At 40.6% G+C, this 19,131-nt stretch overlaps 1 long non-coding RNA gene across 1 annotated transcript in view; it reads right to left on the bottom strand.

The window, feature by feature from the left end:
* Window positions 1-7,808: 7,808 nt before the first annotated feature.
* LOC118530124 (uncharacterized) overlaps window positions 7,809-19,131 on the bottom strand; it is a 78,983-nt gene continuing 67,660 nt past the window's right edge. Inside the window, exons 3-4 of the long non-coding RNA XR_013441776.1 lie at window positions 8,839-8,932; window positions 7,809-8,395 (exon numbers count right to left, since the gene is read on the bottom strand). This is a non-coding gene — a long non-coding RNA (uncharacterized LOC118530124). The remainder of the gene's footprint in view (window positions 8,396-8,838; window positions 8,933-19,131) is intronic.

Genomic DNA, 19,131 nt, shown 5'->3' with positions numbered 1-19,131 from the left:
GAATTAGATTTAAGAATGTGAAAAAATTGTTTAGAATTTTTTAAAAAACGCCCTCTGTGCTTTACTTCCTCAAGGTAAATGCTTTCTTTGATAATTCCTAGGGGATGGAAGAAACCTTATCCCCACTACCCCACTGTACCATATATTTTCTTTTAGACCATAACAACATGAGCCAAAATACCCCATTTCTAAAGCCAGGTTTCACTCTTCACAGAAGTATGTAAAAGATAGGGAAAGACTGGTTCCTTGTTAATCAGTGAAGGAGACTTCCCCTTTGTTTGATTCCCTGATGGATATTATTCACCTGGTTGTGCCATAAAATATGATTTGGGATGAATAATGGCTACGTCTTTGTTTTTTAAAGGTTGGAGTAGGGCTATTATGAACACAGGTACCTTCCCAAGCGGGTTAGTTTTAGGAAAGAAGACACGTAGACGTTGCCGACTGGAAAACTGATTTCCTCAAAGCTATCCATGCTTGAGCACATCTTGGAAAGCATTCTGTGTTCCTAGTGGTATGAGAACCCCCAGTTTGAAGGCCACTAGGGAAGACTCAAAAATGGCTTCATGTGCCTTAAGAAAACATTGCCATCTAGTGGCAACTACTTCAAGTCGTAGACACAAGGACCTAAAGGTTCCCTTGACCCTTTGAAAGACACCTCTGATTCAACCCTGAGTAGCAAAATACCTTGCATTTATATCATACATTATACTTTATATTGTACTTTCTACGTATATTGCTATTTAACTTTCCAAGGAAGCCCATCCTTTTTAGATGAGACAGTTGAGGATCAGAGAGGGGAACTTATCAAATCATACTTTCATTTATTCATTCAAGATCCATTTGTCAAGCACTATTACATGACTAGCATTATCCGAGGCTTGGAGTAGGGGGATGGGTTACGGGTGATTCAAAGCTAAGACACAACATCCTTAAATCATTCACAATCCATGGGACACAGAATTATGAATGTTGAAGTCAAGATTTGTGTCCAGGACTAATGTGTATCAGTGTTCTTACCACTACATCATGGCACAGTAAATGTACATGTCATGAGGGTGTTCAGATGAATCCTGGAGTCCTTCAGTACAGGATGAGGTCAGTCATGGGGAAAGGTGGTTTCCAAGCAGAATGACTCACTGAATTAAAATGTCAACTGAGGAGAGTGCCTGCCCTTCCCTACCCTTGTAATCTGCTGTGGGCTTGGAAATCAGATAAGGAAATTTATTAAAAGGGTATTTAACAGGAAAGTAAAGAACCTGAGTGCAAATCCCAGAAGCTCCCCAAGGAGTGTTGTGTATGAACTTTAGAGCATGGTTTTTATTACGTCTGTTTCTGGCCATTCTTGGGACTTTCTTAAGATGTCCTCTCTCTGAGGTAAGGCCAGGCAGCCGTGTTGGCCAGTGAATTCTAAGTGGGCAGTGTTACAGTAGAATAGATAATTGTGCCATAATGAGCACAGTGAGTTAAGAAAACCCATGTTCATTATCACGACATGCCTGCCTCCCAGGTCTCGTGTTTAGGATCTCTCCCCTAGCTTAGTGCACTGTAGAAATTGGCCTTCTTTCTGTCTTTTGAGCACTCCAAGTTCTTGTCTCACTCAGGCCTTTGTAACATTTCTCTCTCCCTCTCGCTCACTCTTCACAAGGCTGGTTCCTCATCTTTCAGGTTTTAGCTTAAATATCACCTCCCGAAGCTCTTCAATGATCACTCTACATCTAGTATAATAACTAATATTCACCTTACCCATGCTCTTTACCAACACCCATTTTGTGTCCTAAAAATGTCCTACATACACCTTTTTATGCTAACTGAAGCTTTAGCATTTACCACCTCCTAATATATACGTATTTTGTCTGTTATCTTTATTGTCTATCTCCCCCCCACTAGAATGTAAGCTTTGTGAGGGCAAGTGTTTTGTCTGCTTGGCTCATTTCTGTAGGCTTACCAGCTAGAACAAGACTTGGCACATGATGGGCACTCAATAAACATCTGTGAATGAACTGAACGAAAACTTTTCCTCTTTGTCTCATATAGCTATTCTCAATAAACCCAGCCAGACTGGCCTGGTTTTCTTAAATACATGCTGACAATTTTACTTGGCAGCTCACGAAGCAGGACTGCTGTGTGCCTTTGTTCCAGGAAATGGATTTCAAGTCACCTTCCCAGGGCGCAAGCTTCTGTGGGACAGGAAATCAGGCATTAGTTAGGTGTGTGAAATTGTGTTTCTTAGGTCTACACTGCTACTTCCTTTGTTAACTCTCTTGGGCAGGATACTGGGTAATGAGGTCAGGGTCTTGTTCAACTATCAGGTTAGCTTTTCTCCATTCCTAACCACAAACTGCACCCTGTGATAAGCTGGCTTTCTGGCCTATGTGCAGCGGATTTCACCACAGGAGGGCTGGCCTGGAGAGAGTAGAGGTTCTTACACTCATCCCATTCCTGGAAAAACAATGCCAAGTTCATCCCCTGCTGGTATGAATGAAGTCAAATGTGGGGATGTCTTGTGAAGAACTGAAAAATGCACTGCTAAGTCACCAACTTCCAGTGAGAGCTAGGAAGAAGCAAGGTCCCTCAGCCCAGCGATCTCAGGAGGCATTCACGAAGGTCTAGTTTGTCTACAGCACTACCCTGAAGGTAGCAGTGAAGAATCCCTATGCTGCCCTCTTGGAGGGAAGCAGGTGGGGCTGAGCACTTCGGTAAGCACAGATGACTAGCACTCTATCCTGCTCCCTGAGCAGCCACTCTGCCTGTCTCCCTGGCCTCCACTGCCTCACTTTCTGTTCACTACTTCTGGACTTACTGACTTTCCAACTTCAACACATGCCCTGTCTTCTCTTACCACAGGCCACCTCAAGCAGGACTCTCAGTTCCTTGAATGTGACAAAGTATTTCCCACTGCCAGACGTTTGAACATGCTGTTCTATCTCTACTCCTGTAAAAAAGACACTCAGTTAAAAACACTCGGTTTAGGGAGAATGCTTCTGTTGTTTTCCAAGTAAGCACAAAGTTGGCTTTTGGTTGTCTGTAAATCTCTTGAATCTATCTACTTCTATTTTCATGGCTGTCACCTAAGTTCAAACCGCTACAATTTTTCACCGGCAATAACCCCCAATTTTCATTTTCTTTTTTAAGATTTTATTTATTTAGGGGCGATTGGGTGGCTCAGTTGGTTAAGCAACTGCCTTCAGCTCAGGTCATGATCCCAGGGTCCTGAATCGAGCCCCGCATCGGGCTCCCTGCTCGACAGGGGGCCCATTTCTCCTTCTCCCTCTGCCGCTCCCACTGCTTGTGCTCTCCTGCTCTCTCTCTGCCAAATAAATAAATAAAATCTTAAAAAAAAAAGATTTCATTTATTTGACAGAGACACAGTGAGAGAAGGAATACAAGCAGGGGGAGTGGGAGAGGGAGAAGCAGGCTTCCCACTGAGCAGGAAGCCCGATGAGGGGCTCGATCCCATGATCCTGGGACCATGACCTGAGCCGAAGGCAGACGCTTAACAACTGAACCACCCAGGTGCCCCACCCAATTTTCATTTTCATTCTTGCCCCTACCAGTTCATTTTCCACACAACAGGTACTGTGGCCTCATAAAAATGGAAATCTGACCGTGTCGTTTCTCTCTTAAAACACTCCAGTGGCTTCCCATCCTTTTTAGGATGAAGTCTAAAATCCTTAACCTGATCCACGAGGCTCTGAATGATTTGACCTCCGCATGCATTTCCAGCTCCATCGTGTACCTTTTTGTCCTCACCACAGTCCAACTTATGCAAGCCTTTCAGTTTCCTGAATGTGGTATTTTCCACCTCCAGACTTTGCACATGCTATTCTGTCTCTACTCCTTTGCATCATCCTACTTACCCTTCGCATTTCAAGCTTCTCTCTGACTTTTTCAGGAAAGCCTTCCCCAACCCTTCTGACTAGGTGTCATATATTCTCAGTGCCCTCTCCTTTTCTTTTATAGTGCTTTTCACTACTACATGCTTGCATATAACCAGTACATGTAATTATTTACATAATTTTTATTGTTTTTCCTGCTGGATTGAGAATTGTACTAGTGCCTGATACATTGCCAATTCTCAATAACTATTTGTTTAAAAAAATGAGTGAATATGAATTATTCATAATATATTGAAGATACAAGGACTGCATCTCTATGTTCTTTTTTTTTTTAAGTTTTTTATTTTTTTGAGAGAGAGCATGATTGGGGAGGAGAGGCAAGGGGGAGAAGGCGAGAGAGAATCTTAAGCAGGTTCCACACCAAGAAGAGCCTGATGTGGGGCTCAATCTCACAACCCTGAGATTGTGACCTGAGCCAAAATCAAGAGTCCAACGCTCAACTGACAGAGCCACCCAAGCGCCCCTCTATGTTCTTATATAAAAAATATCTCGGTTCTGGGACTGCACAGTCATAAGTGACTGGTGTCTTCGCAGAGGAATATCAAAACAAATAGATTAGAAAATGGGTACATATTGTTATATCAGACAGTAAAGAAATTATCAAAGACTGCTGAGGTCATTTCAAAAGGACTTTAGAGCCAATTTGAAGATGCTCCAAATGGCCAATGATGGAACAGTTTGTATAAGAAAAATAACTACAGTAGATTGAAACACATCAAATATGTTTACCTCTGATACTAAGAGAATAAAAAGTTAATCTTCTGGAGGATAGTAAAAAATTGACTTATTCTTTTGAAAATCTGGTTGTTGAATGTCTAAATCTGGACAGTTTGAGGCTTGAAGGAGCAGTCATGTCTCCCGTGCTGTGGGGAGCCAGGAGCAGAGCACACTTTGGAAGCCCAGGGCCTTTAGTCCTGGTTACATCCAGATGATCCAGATTGACAAGAGCAGGATAAAATTACAGCAAATATTCCATTTTAATACTGTCCTGTGCTACTTGTATTTCTTTTTTTTTTTTTTTAAGATTTTATTTATTTATTTATTTGTCAGAGAGAGAGAGAGAGAGCACAAGCAGGGGGGAGTGGCAGGCAGAGGGAGAAGCAAGCTCCCTGCTGAGCAAGGAGCCTGATGCGGGACACTTTCCCAGGACCCTGGGATCATGACCAGAGCTGAAGGCAGACACATAACTGACTGAGCCACCTAGGTGCCCCACTACTTGGATTTCTAAGAAAAAATGTGGATACAGGGCAATCCTTTTCGAACCCAAGCCCTTCAAAGTTTTGGCTCCAGTTTCAGCCATCTCACTATAATGAGCAGCAGAATTCATGAAAGTAAATTAGATTTTTATTGAATGGAAGTAAAGAACACAACTACTCAGTGTAGACCAGTACTGTTCACTAGAACTCTCTGTGATGATGGAAATATTTGTCATGTTTAATGTGATCGCTAGTAGCCACATATGGATACTGAGCACTTGGTATGTGAGTAGTGTGATGAGGAAATGAATTTTTTATTTTATTTCATTTTAATTGAAATTTTTTATTTTATTTCATTTAAATGAAATAGCCTCCTGTGGCTAGTGGCTACTGTATTGGACAGCACAGTGTGACTCTATGTAATATCTATAGTAATTGCTTCCTTAATGTTTTCTACTGTTAATCACAAAGAATGCTTTATGCTCTCTAGCCAAACAGGTCAGTCAACATTAATTTTAGTAAACATTCTTCTCCTAGTTCTATTCCCACTCCTTTATTTAAAAAGAACAATAACAAAAACTGTGAGGATTTTGATTAATCACCTTCTCCACACATCCTCTGGGAGACAAATAGATGTATGCAATATGGCCAAGAGGGATTATCTAATCCACACCTTCCTTTAAAAAAAAAAAAAAAAAAAGATTTATTTATTTATTTGACAGAGAGAGAGCGCGCATGAGTAGGGGGAGGGGCAGAGGGAGAGAATCTTCAAGCAGACTCCCCACCGAGCACGGAGCCTGACATGGGCCAATCCCATGACCCATAAGATCATGAGCTGAGCTGTAACCGAGAGTTGGATATCCAACTGACTGAGCCACCAGGCACCTCTCCACACCTTCCTTTTTGCATAGTTTATTCATTTAACAAATAATTAATAAGTACCTACTCTGTGCCAAGCACTATACCTATAGGTGCTATGAATATACTGATTATAGTAGATGTCACAGTGTGCTGCTCAGATATCCTCTTTCAGGACAAAGGCACTCCCTCTTCCAGCAGCTGGGGGTATTGGCTGCCATCAGTTCTCAGCTGAATCCTTCTCCAGGGGTTGCCTGAGGCTCAGGAAACTGCTTCACCCAAGTTTAAGGTTCCCTCCTATGGACAGTGCACATCTAGTCTATAATGGGGATATAAAGTAGGTCAACTTGGTGAAATTTGTGACAATTCTGAAAGATCATCCTCAGTCTAGGGCTCCCCATGACTATCTGAAGCTTTTGTTGCAACCATATCACAGTTCGGCTTCTTCTATCCAACCCAAGCCCCAGAGGTTGTTACCAAGTGCAAATCTCCATTTTGGACAGACTTGGTTCCTGCCCTCATGGAGATAACACCATTTTGAGACAAACTGAAATCCAGAGAAGTTTAAGAACTAGTCCAAGGACACAGCTGAATCATGTTAGAACTAGGAGAATCCATTTTCCCGGCATTCAGTGTAGTGCTCTTTCTGCGGTACTATGTGGCCTTATAGTAAAACACACTGCATCAGGAAATCACAACCTGCTATTGGGAGTAGTACTAAGAGAATAAGATATTTTTCTAAAAGATTAAATTGAACAATAGGCAAATTAATTTCCATTGAGAGCAGCACCTCTCTCCTTTTAGGGAAATGCTTCCCTCTTCTTCTAGACACAGGATCCTAACACAGAATTGACTGTCTTCTTCTTCCTCTTCTCCTTCTTCTTCCCCTCCTCCCCCTCCTCCACTTCCTTCTCCTCCTTCTTTTTTTTCTTTTTAGAGAGAGAGAGAGAGAGAAAACGTGAATGCGTTTGGGGGGAGGGGCAGAGGGTGACGGAGAGAGAGAGAATCTCAAGCAGATTCCGCGCTAAGCGTGGAGCCTGACGTGGGGCTTGATCTCATAACCCTGATCATCATGACCTGAGCTGAAATCAAGAGTCAGATGCTCAACGGACTGAGCCATCCAGGTACCCCAGAAGTGACTGTCTTCTTAAATGACCCAGATTCCTTGACCATATGGTACACTGATAGGTGGGTACCAATCATGATAACCTGGCCATTATTGGCTCAGGGATGGGCACATGACTGAAGCCAGGCCAATCACAACCCATTCCCAGAATTGTTCTTAAGCTCAAGTTCTTAAATTGCTCTTAAACTCATCCTAGTTGGAAGATACAAGAATATGAGTTTACAGTGATCTAAACATATTGTGGGAAGATGAGGATCTCATCTTGGGAAGAAGCTAGATTGAGAGAAAAAAGGCTTCCCTGCAGAGAGAAGTGGAAAGAGAGGGATATAAAGTCCTGATGACAATTTGTGTTCCTCTTTCAAGACACCCCTGAAGCCAGTGCCACCCCTGTTCTACCTAAGGCTTGGTTATTTGAGCCAATGAATTTTCTCCTGTCTGCATAGGCCAATTCATGATGGGCTTCTATCCTGTTGTACTACTACCCCAGCAAATTGACTCCACTTTTCCATTTTACCTTGCCATCTGTGTTTCCCATACCCATTTTTATACAGTTTGCATTCCTTAGCATATAATTTTACCATTACTTCATTCATATTTTTCCACCATTTACATAATGGCCACAAGTTAATATACCACAATCTAATAGCTTCCCAACTGCAGAATATTTAGATTGTTTGCTTTTTCCCTCCTTACTATTACACTTAACATTACAATGACCAACTTGGTGTATGTAGTTTTACTTTTCTTTTTTTTAAGATTTTATTTATTTGACAGAGAGAGACACAGCGAGAGAGGGAACACAAGCAGGGGGAGTGGGAGAGGGAGAAGCAGGCTTCCCACGGAGCAGGGAGCCTGATGTGGGGCTGGATCCCAGGACCCTGGGATCATGACCTGAGCCGAAGGCAGACGCTTAACGACTGAGCCACCCAGGCGCTCCTGTAGTTTTACTTTTCTGTTGAATTAATTCTCAAGTGAAATTACCAGGAATGGGATTGCTGAATCAAAGGGTATGAGCACTTTCATGGTTTTTGACAAAAAAGTGAATATTTTTTACATTTCAGAAAAAGTTTGCTTAGATGTCAAGTTTAAAAGGAAATGTCAGTCTTTAATGGTGAGAGTCTTGAGTCACTCTTTCATGCTTAAATTTCTGTCACTTGGCTCTCCTTTCAGGGCCAATTGTTGTTTGTTGCTCATCTAGAACATTTGCGGGTGGGAAGAAGAGCCTGAGGCCACAGTAGCTGGCTGTGCTGGGGTTTTGCTCTGCCCCAATGGAGCTCCAGGGTGTGGTGTAGAGTTCTCACAGAAGGAAGGGAGGGCTGTGGAAGAGACCAGAAACATCAAGAGGGGTTTTCAAAATACCAAGTTCTCTTTACCCACAGCCAGATTCAGAATCTCATTGGGAGCAACCCTCCACAAGGTAGTAAGTCCCTAATAAATTCTCATATTATATCTTCCAATACTACTTTGATTTTTCTTTCATAGCACTTATTATTATTGCAAATTATTAATTATGCAATTCATTGTCCCATTTCTGGGAATTTAACTTAAGAATTAATTCAGCAGAAGTGCGCCTGAGTGTCCGACTCTTGATTTTAGGCTCAGGTCATGATCTCAGGGTCATGGGATTGAGCCCCACATTGGACTCAGTGATCAGTGGGGAGTCTGCTTGAGATTTTCTATCTCCCTCTCCTGCCCCTCCCCCCTCAAATAAATATTTAAAAAAATAATAATTAATTCAGCACACAAAAAAGCTACCTACCTCATATTGTCTATGAGCTTCATGAAAGCAGAGATTTGTGTCCTTTGCTTCTGTATCCTAAGCACCTAAAACAGTGCCTGACACATAGTAGGCACTGAAGAAATATTTCTGAGTGAATAAATCAAATTAGCATAATAAAAGAAACTAAGTTAACTCTATTTCTTAAATTTACTTGATCATGGAACCATTTTTTCAAATCTAAATTAACACTCTAAGTGACACACTTGGGAAATGCCAAGTCCATGTCTTAGGGGAAGAGATACTAAGAGGAGGTGAGGATAAGTAGCCTTGTGTGTTTCACGGGAATTCTGTACCCCTCAGAACTTGCCTGTGAAGTGTTGCATCCACAGAGAGGAACCTCAGTGATACGGCTGACTTGAAGGGAATTTTGATGAAGTTGATTAACACAGCATTTTGATAATCAAGTAGAAATGTAATAGTCCCAGTTCATGTTCTCTTGAAAGTTTATAATTTGTGGTTTATTGGACAGCTTTACTGGCCAGTCCCATCAAACTGTTTTATTTATTTATTTTTTTTTAAGATTTTATTTATTTATCTGACAGAGAGAGAGAGAGAGACAGAAGAGCAGAGGGAGAGGGAGAAATAGGCTCCCCGCAGAGCAGAGAGCCCGATGCGGGACTCGATCCCAGGACCGTGAGATCATGACCCGAGCCGAAGGCAGACGCTTAACCGACTGAGCCACCCAGGCGCCCCCCATCAAACCGTTTTAGAAGGCATCTCTAAGATGCTTTTTTTTTTTTTTTTTAAGGTTTTATTTATTTATTTGAGAGAGAGAGAAAGAAAGCAGGAGCAGAGGGAGGGGGAGGGGTAAAAGGAGAGGGAGAAGCCGACTCCTCGCTGGGGGGCGGGGGTGGTGGTGGTGCTCAGGGCTCCATCCTAGGACCCAGGGATCACGACCTGAGCTGAAGGCAAATGCTTAACCAACTGAGCCACCCAGGCGCCCCTCTAAGATGTTTCTTAAGGCAGTTTATCTGTGAGTATTTTCCCAGTGCTGACATATATTGAAATGAGTCTTCTGCATATTTTAAAAGATTAACATATCCAAATAAAAAGATTAATTAATTCACAGAGACTTTCTCTGACTGTATAAGTGAGAAATTATTCTGGCGTTTACTCACTGTGAGTATAAAGAGCTCTAGATTAGGAATCTAGATTAGCTGAGACACCTGCTTCTAATTCCAGCTCTGCTCCTAAGCAAACTGCTTCATCTTTAGGAGCCGTTCTGAGCCTTAGAAACCCTTTCTATAAAGGAAGAAGATTGAATTAAAAGACTGTAATATTCCTTCCAGCTCAGATAGCCAATGGTGCTTATCCGAAAGTACATTTAATTTCTTGAAATGACATAAGTAACTGTGAACATGAATTCCCAGTTAATACACTCATTGCTGTGGCTAGTACAGTCTCCGGGACCATTCTAGGGAAGTGGATGCTAAAACAAAGTTCAAATTTCTCAACTTAAATCATGATTGCTCTTCAACTGAGTAATTCAAAAGACTCAAAGAACAGGTTTGAGTAGGCCCACTTATATTTAATACCGGCTGAGAAGAAAAGTGAAATGTGATGAAAGATACACTGAAATTAATCTGAAGCAGACCCTTTGCTATTTGCAGGTCTATAGTGGGACCACTTTACTTACCAGCTTTGTTCTGTGACCTTATAAGTGTCTCTTGAGCTTCCAGCACTTGATTTTCCCCTCAGATACATTTCCCCTATACTGCTTATCTTGTAACATTAACTACTGTGTTACAAATGTATGAGCCAAAGCTAATTTTATAAGAAACTTGAGTGAGAGGAAATCAATCTTTCAAGGTCCCTAAAGTCCTGAGATCATAAAGAAAGGGCTAAAGAAGTAATTTCTGGCTTCTTGCTTTTGATTTCCGTCTTAGTTTCAGTTTTCTTTTTTTGAAACTCTCTCCCCAGAACTTCCACGGCATATATAGATGCTCATAAACAAAACAATGACGAATACTATGCTGTGAGAAAGGTCACAGCCTGCGCAGCCGGCAGACACTGCCAGGCTGGCTTGTTAGTGGAAATTTACAAATGATAATGGGGCTGCCACTTTTGCTTTAAGAGCTACTCCCACTTGGGGACCTGAAACTGTGTAGTAACCAAAACAGCAAAAAGTAGTTAATTCTTTGGTTTATTGAAAGGAGCCCTATTGATCAAATTCATGTAAGGTAATTAGTTAATTTTACACTTTATCACAGTTTGGCAACCACAGACACTTCAGCACTTATAAGTGGCCACATTTAATTATTGTTGAGTTACAAAATTATGGGCTATGCCCATTACTATAAATCTAATCTTAACACAGTGCAAGCTTAAAATTCTAAGAATTGTTTTCAGTTTGTCTCTCTGTTCTGAGATTGTGTGTGTGTGTGTGTGTGTGTTTGTTATGTAAAACTCAAGTCTAATGACTGTTTTGAAAAGATCTAGGCAAAGGGTCATGACAACAATTCAGCTATTTAGCACAACTCTCTGTAAACAAATCACCAGAGAAAGGCTTAAAGTGAGGTAATAATTCCGGCTCATTGTCAGAGAGTAAACACCAGGCATCTATAGACATGTTTAATTAATTCCTGCACTCTCTTCAAATACTAGCATTTTGTGACTTGAAGGAAATTGCCCACATGGCTGAGCTATGCATCTCTAAAAACTGTGTAATTTAAGTGTGGATTTATGTATGGAACATACAGCAATCTGAGTAATATTTTGAAATTAACATTTATTTCACAGAAAAGGCAAATAAAGTGGAGAATAAAAGATGGCAAGGGAGACATCAGACACAAGTAACAACAATGCAAGCCAAGCTGTGCTCTGTTAGAGGTGTAAACAAACTACCCCCTCAGCACCAAGGAGGAGCAATTTAAACCAGATGGGAGGACAAGCTTCACAGAGAAAGGGAAGTGACTCCTAAGTTGTTCTGGGAAGATGAGTACTGTTTTGATTAATAAAGGAGAAGAGGAAGGCATTCTAGTTAGAGGAATATCAGAGACACAGAAAAGTGAAAAGCACTACCTGGGACGGTCCTGGGTGAAAAATGGGAATGGTGGAGGGAACTAGGTTAGGGACTTATTTTAAACAGCCTTGAATGTTGACCTAAAAAGTGTGAATCCGTCAAAGAAAGGTAATTTTTTCCATTTTTGTGTCTTCATTTTTTCAAATTGAAAAATATAAATTGATATTATAAACACTTAAATACTAAATACTATAAGAAGTAGTGAGAAATACTGTGAGAAGTAGAAAGTTAGTCTTTCATAATTCCACAACCCTGGAGATAACTATTGTTAAAATTTTGATAATACCAATTTGCCCTAACAAGTATTGCTAAATTGCCCTCTAAAAAGCTGGTATCTAGTAACGTTCACCAATAGTGGATAAGGCTGCTTGTTTTCCTACATATTTGCCAATACTGTGTATAGAGGAAAATGGTATGATCATATCTGTGTTTTAAGACCATAGTTCTTTTTCTTTTTTTTTTTTTTAAGATTTTATTTATTTATTTGACAGAGAGAGACACAGCGAGAGAGGGAACACAAGCAGGGGGAGTGGGAGAGGGAGAAGCAGGCTTCCCGTGGAGCAGGGAGCCCAATTATCCCAGGACCCTGGGATCACGACCTGAGCCGAAGGCAGGTGCTTAACGACTGAGCCACCCAGGTGCCCCTAAGACCATAGTTCTGGTAGCAATATAAAGAAGGGACTGAGAGCTGAAAGCTACTGAATTCAGAGTATAGTCAGAAAATCATTAAAACATTGTTACAGGATTTTTTCCTCTGCCGGTGGTGCCCGTGGTTCTTGATCACACTGCTTCAAAGAATGAAGAGGTAGACCTGACAGAGTGGTGGGCAGCAAAGCAAGGTTTATTGAGTGATAGTAAAGTTTAGAGTACAAAGCTCCCCAAGAGGAAGGGACCCGAGAAGGTTGCCACCAGAGTTTCTAAGTCTAGGGGTTTTTATGGGCTTGTTAGTGGGCTGTTTTCATCTGATTAACCCTCCCTGCGCCTGTCATCCAATCAGGTTTTTGTCACCTATCTATCACGTGGGAAAGGGTGGGGGGGCTCCCTTCAGGGTGGTGTAAAATCCTTTTAAGGGTGGTTTTCTCTTAGTGTGGGGGACCCTTGACCCTGCCTGCCTTCCAACTATCCTTCATCAATATTTCAGTCAAGAAAATGTTGAATGGCTTATCTAGGGTAGAGCCAGTGGGGATCGAAGATGGGAGTGGAAATGGAGCATTACAGAAGTGGAACTGAGATAACTTTCTTTTCCTTTAAACAGGCAAGACGAAAGAGAAGGAGGTGTTAAAGAAAACCAGAGTTTTAGCTTCGGTGCTTGAGTGGATTTTCATACAGTTAATGGGAATAGGGAACCCATAATGAGGAATAATTTTTTTTGCGAAGAGTTGCAAATGAGCCTATTTATACATTAAGTGGGATTTGCCTCTTCCTATTCTACTATTTGTGACCTTTTCCCTATGCTTTAATGATAATGTTGCATCAGTTTTCCCTATTTTACATCTTTTTTTAAAAGTAATCTCTACCCCCACCCAACATGGGGCTCGAACACATAATCCCGAGGTCAAGAGCTGCATGCTCTACTGACTGAGCCATCCAGGCACCCCAACTCTTTTACCATCTTTTTTTTTTAACATCTTTGATTTTTCACTTTTCCACTGGAGTCCTCCCCCTAAAAGCATGTTCAACTTGTGCCTTTCTTCAACTACAACATTATTCTAGTTTCTCCTTTATTACTCCCATTGCCTCTACTTTTTTTTTAACCACCACTTACCAATGCATTAATTAATTCATTTATTTAACTAATATTTATGGAGAGCTTTCAATATACCAGGCATGGTCTACATGATGGGGAACAAAGTAAATAAAAAGGACAAAAATCCCTGCTTTCTTGGAGCTCATGTATTGTTCTACTTACTCATTATTTTCTTCTCATCTGCTTCCACGTTGTCCTGGAATTGTTCTTTTCAAAGCTGACACTGACTTCAAGATTGTTAAATTCAAGTGCCATTTCTTGGTCTCTTTGACCTCTCTGCAGCACTTGACATTGTTGACAGCTATCTATTCCAAAGCCAAGACCTTATCATATCTATTGTTCATGCATTCCCTAGAGAACATGAAGAATGTTTTGGTACCAGTAGATATCCAATACATTTTAATAGGTAGAGATTAAGTTGAGGGCATTCGAAGTGCAAAAATGAAAGGGCAGGAAACCATGGGCCATTTTGAGGAGTATTCAGTTCAGTTTAGCCATAGGTGATAAGGAGGAATACTATGAAGAGGAATACTATGGCATACAATTGTATGCCAAAAAACAAGATAACTTAAATGAAATGAACAAATTCCTAGGAAAACACAGACTACCACAACCAACTCAAGAAGAAACAGACAATTTGAATAGATGTACAACAAGTCAATAGATCAAATTAGTAATAAAAAACTACCCACAAAGAAAAGCCCAGGCCCATATGGCTTCACTACTGAATTCCACCAAACATAGGTGTCATAGGTACAATCAACCCTGATGTTGGAGGAGTTTATACTTTACCTTATCATTAATGGACTGCTGAAGGTTAGGAGAGTTAAATAACATAAGGGCAGGGTCAAATTATTCCCCTTTCCGAATAGAGAAGCTGATAAACCATCTGGGTCAATATACTCCAAAACTGGGCTAGATCCTGGCTCTGGATCTTCCAGGCCCAGGTTCTATGACATTTATTGCTTGACTGGACATTGAATCCTAAGGCTGTGAAGTATTCCAGTATTTCTGAGCCGGAACGTGGTAATAGAAGCAGTCATAGATATACTAAATCCAAGAATCACCCGCAAGAATACCATCTACTTGCCTAGAAATTAGTCTAAAAGTAGGTTATGCTGGTATGAAGTAGGTGGCTTACTGCTGCCTTAGGAAGTTGGTGTCACTTTAGCTAAATCAGGCCAAACTTGCTTTCACAATCTTTAGTAAGGAATCAAAACTACGCAGAAAATGTGACCAAAGTTTATGTCAAGCCATAGTCATAACCATCATCCAAAATTGTCTTCCATATTATATAACCCAAAAATAAGCTTTCTCCTTATACCTCTTCATTTCTAATTCCGTAGAAAGATTTACTAAAAATATGAACACAGATTCTTCTATTGTCTCACAAAATTATATTACTTCTGCATATTGTCTTACTTTTGTTATAGATATTATCAGGCTATTACCTTGTCAACTCCTGAACTTGAGGGCAGGAACACGACCTTTATTACTCAGGCAGCAGTCTGCTCACTTTGAGCATATTCAATGCATATCGGTATGATTTTTCCTCCATGTTGTTCTCACTTTTATCTTTCTGCTTGGCAGCCTCTATGGAAAATCTAGTGTTCCATTTCCCCTATTATCTTAATTCATTCATTTACCAAATATTTACTGAGCATCTTCTATGTTCCAAATACTGACATAGGCTCTTGGGATTTGGTAGTGAACAAAATCCTTGCCCTCATGGAACTTATGATGTAGAAAAGAAGGCAGTTGGGCGCCTGGGTGGCTCAGTTGGTTAAGCGACTGCCTTCGGCTCAGGTCATGATCCTGGAGTCCCTGGATCGAGTCCCGCATCGGGCTCCCTGCTCAGCAGGGAGTCTGCTTCTCTCTCTGACCCTCCCCCCTCTCATGTGCTCTCTCTCATTCTCTCTCTCTCAAATAAATAAATAAAATCTTAAAAAAAAATAGAAAACAAGGCAGTTGATAAGCAAACAGATATGTAATGGCGTTGGTAAGCTCTATGTAGAAAGAGTCAGGAGCTAGAGAGTGACTAGGTTGATAGGTAGTCATCACATTCTATCAGAGACCTGAAAGCAAGAAGAAACTTTGCAGATATCTAGAGGAAGGGTATTCTGGACAGAGGGAACAGAAAATACAAATACTCTAAGAGATGAATGTGCTTGGTGTGTATAAAATAGGACGAAAGCCAGTATGCAACACAGTACACAGGGATGCCTGGTAGAAAATGAGGTTAGAAAAAAGGTGGGGGAGAAAGGAGGAGAAAGAACAACTGACAGCACAGAAATAAAAAGGATTATAAGAGAAGATTATGAAAAATTATATGCCAACAAATTGGACAACCTAGAAGAAATTGGATGAATTCCTAGAAACATATAATTTCCCAAAACTGAATCAGGAAGAAATAGAAAATCTGCACAGACTGATTACTAGTGATGAAATTGAATCAATAATAAAAAAAAAAACCCAACAAACGAAAGTCCAAAACAAATGGCTTCACAGGTGAATTCTACCAAGCATTTAAAGAAAAGTTAGTATCTATTCTTCTCAAACTATTCCAAAAAATATAAAAGGAAGCAAAGCCAGCATTTCTACACCCTAATGCCAAATGAGGCCAGCATTACCCTAATGCCAAAATCAGATAAAGACATTACAAAAAAAGAGACCAATATCTCTGATTAACATAGGTGCAAAAATTTTCAACAAAAATTAGCAAACTAAAGTCAACAATACATTAAAAAAAATCATTTACCACCATCAAGTGGGATTTATTCCTGGGATGCAAGGGTGATTCAATATTCACAAATTAATGTGATACATTTTACATTAACAAGAGGAAAAACAGGGGTGCCTGGGTGGCTCAGTTGGTTAAGTGTCTGCCTTCGGCTCAGGTCATGATCTCAGGGTCCTGGGATCGAGCCCCACATCAGGCTCCTTGCTCAGTGGGGAGCCTGCTTCTTCCTCTCCCTCTGCCTGCTGCTCCCCCTGCTTGTGCTCTCTCTCTCTCCGTCAAATAGATAAATAAATAAAATTCTTTAAAAAAAATAAAAAATAAAATAAAATTCATATAGAATTGCAAGGGATCCAGAATAACCTAATTAATCTTGAAAAAGTAGAGGAAAGTTGGAAGACTCAGACTTCCTGATTTCAAAACTTATACAAAGCAACAATAATCAAGACAATGTGGTACTGGCAGAAGGAGAGACATACAGATCAATAGAATAGAATAAATAGTCCAGAAATAAATCATACATCTACGGTCAATTGATTTTTGACAAGAGCGCCAAGACTATTCAATGGGGAAGAATGTTCTTTCCGACAAATGATGAGACAACTAGATAACCACAGGCAGAAGAATGAAGTTGGAATTTTATCTTACATCATATACAAAAATTAGCTCAAAATGGATCAAAGACCTAAATGTAGAAGCTAAAACTATAAAACTCTTATAAGAAAACATAGGGGGAAATCATGATTTGGGATTTGGCAAAGGATTATGAGATATGACACCAAAAGCATGAGCAATAAAAGAAAAAAAACCCAGATAATTTGACTTCATCAAGATTAAAATCTTTTGTGTTTCAAAGGAAACCATATGGATCTCATTTAAACCTTATGTTTTAGCTGGCTTTCTCTGACACTGCTCCAGCAGGAGAAGGATGGGAGATGGGGGAGTGGCTACCTCATTATTGCCGGTTGGGGTGTAGAAGTTCACTTGGGGGAGCACCTGGGTGGCTCAGTCAGTTGAGCGTCTGCCTTTGGCTCAGGTCATGATCCCAGGTTCCTGGGATCGAGCCCCGCATTGGGCTCCTTGCTCAGTGGGGAGTCTGCTTCTCCCTCTCTCTCTGCTGCTCCCCCTGCTGTGCTCTCCCTGTCTTACAAATAAATAAATAAAATGTTAAAAAAAAAAAAGAAGTTCATTTGGGTACTGGACTCTCAGTCTCTACTCAGCCTGTGTTGGCACCTGAGGTGGGTGTGCTTTTTATTACCTATAGGTGGAGATGTGAGTTCCAGCTCTTTACTAGGCCTCCACTGATAAATCCCTGGTAGGGAGGGGTAAGGGGCCTTAACACTCCTCATGTGGACTCCAGTGACAACACAGGAGTGGGAATGAGTGACCTCTGGCCTCATTACTACCAGTGGTTGTGAAAGTCCTGACTCTCCACTAGGTTTCCTCTGATACCACACTGGTGGTGATGGTAAGGGGGGAGGGTTAAGCCACTTCATTACAGCCTGGCAAAAGTGGAAGTCTGAGCTCTCCACTTGGCCTCTACTGACGTGGGTGGGGTTGGGGCCACAGTTTTTTTTTCTATCATGTTTGGCTGGAGTAGGGCTTTTGTTGCTTACGAGTCTGTCTTGCTAGGCTGTCCCTTTTGGCTAAAGAGAGTAGGCTTTTGTTGGGGGCTTTCCTTTTTTTTTTTTTGTTAAGTAATCTCTACACCCAATGTGGGGCTCAAACTGAGGACCCCTAAATCAAGAGTCACATGCTCTACCCACTGAGCCAGCCAGTTGCCCTTGGGGCTTTCCTTTAATTTGTGCTAGTTGCCAACTTCCAAGTCTAGGTTATAGGAGGCAGAAAGACAACCCAGAGGACTTAACCTGTGTTGTGCCCTGGGTCCCAAGGTCTCTAATCTACCTTCTCTCCATCTTTTAGTATCTTTCTATGTTTGTTTTCAAATTACAGACTGTTAAACATGAAGAAATCTTCGGAGATGATCCTGTTTAATCACCTTATTTTACAGTAGTAGATAATGAATCCCAAGGTTACAAGCTAGATAGCTCAATGTCAGGAGTAGATTCCAGTGTTCATAGTGTTTTTCAGTGCATAATATTGCCTCAATCTTAATAGCTTTGTTTCATTTTGTTAGGTGTGTACTCAAATTGATTGAAACTTTTTCATCCAGATGTTCAAGTTTATGTTTTGTTCGGTGAACAATCAAACTTAATTTGTAAATTAAACTTAGGAATCATTTTCTATTGTGTAAGTTTGAATCAAAATAAATTTTTATAAGATACTGAATATCTCTCTGTGCTAATATACTTTGTAAAATGGGCCTTGTTATCAACCCACTGGTAATGTTCCATCTCTAAAAGCTCTGACATGCAAAAATGTCCCAGGGGTTTTTATTTAAACACCAGTTATTAACTTGATGCCGTTCTTTTAGGAAACTTGTTGGTTTCCCCATGGTATTGTGTGTTTGCTTAATTTTCTATTGGAGTACCTGTCTTGTTTTAAATCATTCATCAACATATGACTCCACTGAAATAACTGCCAATGGAAGATATTAATTTAATCTTTTTAAATAGTTGTTGTACAACTGAGTTTTCCAAAAGGATTTCCTAAATTGCTTCATAGATAAGTTAAAAGGAATTATTTCTCTTTCTTCCCAAGAACTGGGCAGATACCAAATATAAAGCCATATTATTAGTCTGTCAAAACTCCATATTGTAATTGGTAATTTGTTTTCCTAATTGCGAGTTAGGAAGGTCTCAAAGA

The sequence above is a fragment of the Halichoerus grypus genome, chromosome 10 (genome assembly GCF_964656455.1).
Source record: "Halichoerus grypus chromosome 10, mHalGry1.hap1.1, whole genome shotgun sequence".
In the NCBI taxonomy this organism is placed as follows: Eukaryota; Metazoa; Chordata; class Mammalia; order Carnivora; family Phocidae; genus Halichoerus; species Halichoerus grypus.
This window is presented reverse-complemented; position numbering and strand designations above follow the sequence as displayed.